This window comes from Macaca nemestrina, chromosome 7, assembly GCF_043159975.1.
Source record: "Macaca nemestrina isolate mMacNem1 chromosome 7, mMacNem.hap1, whole genome shotgun sequence".
NCBI classification, from domain to species: Eukaryota; Metazoa; Chordata; class Mammalia; order Primates; family Cercopithecidae; genus Macaca; species Macaca nemestrina.
In genome coordinates, this window is record NC_092131.1 from 59,990,338 (window position 1) to 59,994,809 (window position 4,472).

Below are 4,472 nucleotides of genomic sequence, written 5' to 3' on the forward strand. Positions count from 1 at the left end.
TAATTAAATTGCTAACATGTAGATATTTCAATCTCATTCAAATGCTTATAGCGTTAAATATCTTCCTGTTACATGTTCCAAATTTTTAAAAAGTGTAGAGATAACTTTACAACATGCCTCCTGTCAATCACCCAGAGTTCTCAGGAAACACCCTTTCTCCTTGATCACTGTTTCCAGGAGCCTAGTTTGTTTGTTTGCCGCAAACTCCTTCCTGTTTTATTGTGTTCTTACATGCTAAGCTTAATTGTTGCAATATTTTTTTCTCCTTCCCCTTAATATTTTTCTTCTAATTAGCAACTTTTTTCCATCAATTTTCAGGAAATTACCCCAGGTTAAGTCAGTCATCTATATTTCATGCTCTCACTGTACACTCTGCTTTTGCTTTGAGGAACTTATATATAAGTTATATATAAATATATATATTATATATAAATGAATAATTATTTTTATAATTTCTATCCTTTAAAAGTACCTCTGTTTCCTCATAGATTCTAAGCTTCTTGAGGGTAAATGCTATTTGTCTCTCTTGTTCTGCTGTGTTCTCAGAAAATCTGAGAACATACCTCATTGAAAATAGAAGTAATAACAGTCAAAGGTAATTTACATTTTATATAGAAATAAAACGTAACTGCTTTTTCGCAACGGGTTTGCCGCCAGAACACAGGTGTCATGAAAACTACCCCTAAATGCCAAAATGGGAAAGGAAAAGACTCATATCAACATTGTCGTCATTGGACACGTAGATTCAGGCAAGTCCACCACTACTGGCCATCTGATCTACAAATGCGGTGGCATCCACAAAAGAACCATTGAAAAATTTGAGAAGGAGGCTGCTGAGTTGGGAAAGGGCTCCTTCAAGTATGCCTGGGTCTTGGATAAACTGAAAGCTGAGCGGGAACGTGGTATCACCATTGATAGCTCCTTGTGGAAATTTGAGACCAGCAAGTATTATGTGACTATCATTGATGCCCCAGGACACAGAGACTTCATCAAAAACATGATTACGGGACATCTCAGGCTGACTGTGCTGTCCTGATTGTTGCTGCTGGTGTTGGTGAATTTGAAGCTGGTATCTCCAAGAATGGGCAGACCCGAGAGCATGCTTTTCTGGCTTACACACTGGGTGTGAAACAACTAATTGTTGGTGTTAACAAAATGGATTCCACTGAGCCACCCTACAGCCAGAAGAGATACAAGGAAATTGTTAAGGAAGTCAGCACTTACATTAAGAAAATTGGCTACAACCAGTAGCCACAGTAGCATTTGTGCCAATTTCTGGTTGGAATGGTGACAACATGCTGGAGCCAAGTCCTAACATGCCTTGGTTCAAGGGATGAAAGGTCACTCGTAAGGATGGCAATGCCAGTGGAACCATGCTGCTTGAGGCTCTGGACTGCATCCTACCACCAACTTGTCCAACTGACAAGCCCTTGCGCCTGCCTCTCCAGGATGTCTACAAAATTGGTGGTATTGGTACTGTTCCTGTTGGCTGAGTGGAGACTGGTGTTCTCAAACCCGGTATGGTGGTCACCTTTGCTCCAGTAAACGTTACAACTGAAGTAAAATCCGTCGAAATGCACCATGAAGCTTTGAGTGAAGCTCTTCCTGGGGACAATGTGGGCTTCAATGTCAAGAATGTGTCTGTCAAGGATGTTCGTCATGGCAGCGTTGCTGGTGACAGCATAAACGACCCACCAATGGAAGCAGCTGGCTTCACTGCTCAGGTGATTATCCTGAACCATCCACGCTAAATAAGTGCTGGCTATGCCCCTGTGTTGGATTGCCACACGGCTCACATTGCATGCAAGTTTGCTGAGCCGAAGGAAAAGATTGATTGCCGTTCTGGTAAAAAACTGGAAGATGGCCCTAAATTCTTGAAGTCTGGTGATGCTGCCATTGTTGATATGGTTCCTGGCAAGCCTATGTGTGTTGAGAGCTTCTCAGACTATCCACCTTTGGGTCGCTTTGCTGTTCATGATATGAGGCAGACAGTTGCGGTGGGTGTCATCAAAGCAGTGGACAAGAAGGCTGCTGGAGCTGGCAAGGTCACCAAGTCTGCCCAGAAAGCTCAGAAGGCTAAATGAATATTATTCCTAATACCTGCCACCCCACTCTTAATCAGTGGTGGAAGAACGGTCTCAGAACTGTTTGTTTCAATTGGCCATTTAAGTTTAGTAGTAAAAGACTGGTTAATGATAACAATGCATCGTAAAACCTTCAGAAGGAAAGGAGAATGTTTTGTGGACCACTTTGGTTTTCTTTTTTGCGTGTGGCAGTTTTAAGTTATTAGTTTTTAAAATCAGTACTTTTTAATGGAAATAACTTGACCAAAAAATGTGTCACAGAATTTTGAGACCCATTAAAAAAGTTTAAAAAAAAAAAAAAAAGAAATAAAACGTAACTGAGAAAACTAATGTACTTTCTTGTTTTTGATAGCAAGGTTGTTTTTACATTTCTTCATTATTTTATCATTTAGATTAAAATTATATTTCTTAAAACCTTGAATATATATACTTTGTAATTTCCTCTTGATGCATTTATCATTTATGTGTAAAAAACACATATGATGAAACTTGAATCAATTGGGAATGAGATTCTTTCTGGTAAAATAATGGAACACCAGAGTTAAGGAGAACAAGTATTAGCAAAACAGCCATTGGACTGATGGTACATTGGGGCTTTGTGCGGATTATGAAAAAAAAAAAGAGTCCAGTTCTAGGGTATGGGAATAATACAAGTATAATTAGAATGAGGTTCAGACCGATAGACAGTGAAATGGCCAGGGAGTGGGAAGAATAGTTTTAGAGGTGAATTTTAGGGATGAAACAACTCTAGATGATAATAGGATGATAGGGTCTATTATTCTATCATAGATATGTAGACTGGAAGGAAATGAAGTTAATTGGCCAAATGGCCTGTACATACACACACATGCACATCTATATACACAATGTGTGTAACTTAAAGTGTATGTGTGTGTGTGTGCATGTGTGTATACCATATGGGATAGACTAAGAACATACAAAAAAAGCCAGTTCCTTAAAAGAATATTGGTGATTGACCAATCTAACTATCTGGGATGATTTGGAATTCTGTTCTACTGTTAGGGCAACAGTCTCTTCCACAACTACCAAAGTGTTCATTGTATGTAAAAAGAACAACTCTCTGGAAATCTCTCTTTCACCATTTAAAAGTAAGAAAAAACGTATACTTCAGTGTTTTGGGATTTGTAGTTGAGAATACTACTTTTGTGTTAGAATACTCTTCCTCTCCAGTGACATATTTCTCCAGAAAGCACCAAGCGAGTGAGTTCGTATGTTCAAGTGGAATGGTCTTACCCAGCTAATTGTCACTGTTTTGACCTTGCTGTGTTAAGATGTGAGCTGTCACCATAGCAGAAAAGAAAATCGGAAAAATATATTGCACTTTAGAGGTCAGAGTAGAAAGGTTTGGGCTAGCAGAAAGTGAAGTTTACTAGGACCAGATTAAATAATATAAAGGGAGTAGGGTAATAAACATCTTTGTGGTAACGAATCATCTGGAAATTTTGGGATTCTGGTTATAAAAAAGTAAACAGGAATGTGAAGAATCAGCGTTTTAAATCTCAAAGGTAGAAGTTTTTAATCAGTAAAAATGAAAGTCTCAGCTTTTAATACAAATTTTATTTATGTATTTGTTTGTTTTAAGGATGGGGTCTTGTCTTATTTTGTCACCCAGGCTGGAGTGCCGGGCGAGCTCATAGCTCACTGCAGTCTTGAACTCCTGGGCCCCAGGTTTCATAAACACTTCAGGTTTCAGATCACCTCTTGAGAAGGACGACTATGCTTAAAATCCGGTGTTTTAAGTACTCAGACATAATCAATGAGCTCTAATTAAATACATTTCTCACTTTAAACTGGTGCCTTGTATCATTTTGATAAATAAACCCAAATTAAGTAGCTCCAATTATGAATCTCTCTAGTCCTCTCTCTCTCTCTCTCTCTGTCTCTCTCCCTGTCACACACACACACACACACACACACACACCCCACAGTTACCACTCTTACAATCTTAAACTTTTACTTTTGTTCATGAACTGTCATATATGCTTCTGTAAAAGTAGAATAGAAAGGGTTGTAGCTGAAGAATTGTCACTAATACCGTATTGAGCTCATGGAAAGGGTTTTTTACTGTAGAAAGCAAATCAGATCTAGAGAACCAGATGTCTTTGATTCAAATTTTACCTCTGTTACTAAATAGTTACAAATCAGTTATCATACACAAAACTTCACTGATAGATTAAGGTTCCTCTTTTGTGAAATATTGATGTTATTTTCAAACTGTTGGTACTGTTGCTAGGACTGAATGATAAAACATGTAAAACTGAACAGTGCCTTGCATATGTTCATATTCAATGAATATTAACTCGTGTTTTGTTGTCCTTGTGTGCTGATAAAAATGGAGATCTACTTTCATTATTTTCAATGACATGA

At 38.1% G+C, this 4,472-nt stretch overlaps 1 pseudogene; it reads left to right on the top strand.

The window, feature by feature from the left end:
* The first annotated feature begins 667 nt into the window (after nucleotides 1-667).
* Nucleotides 668-2,219, top strand: LOC105481874 (elongation factor 1-alpha 1 pseudogene; annotated as a pseudogene).
* The last annotated feature ends 2,253 nt before the right edge of the window (nucleotides 2,220-4,472 follow it).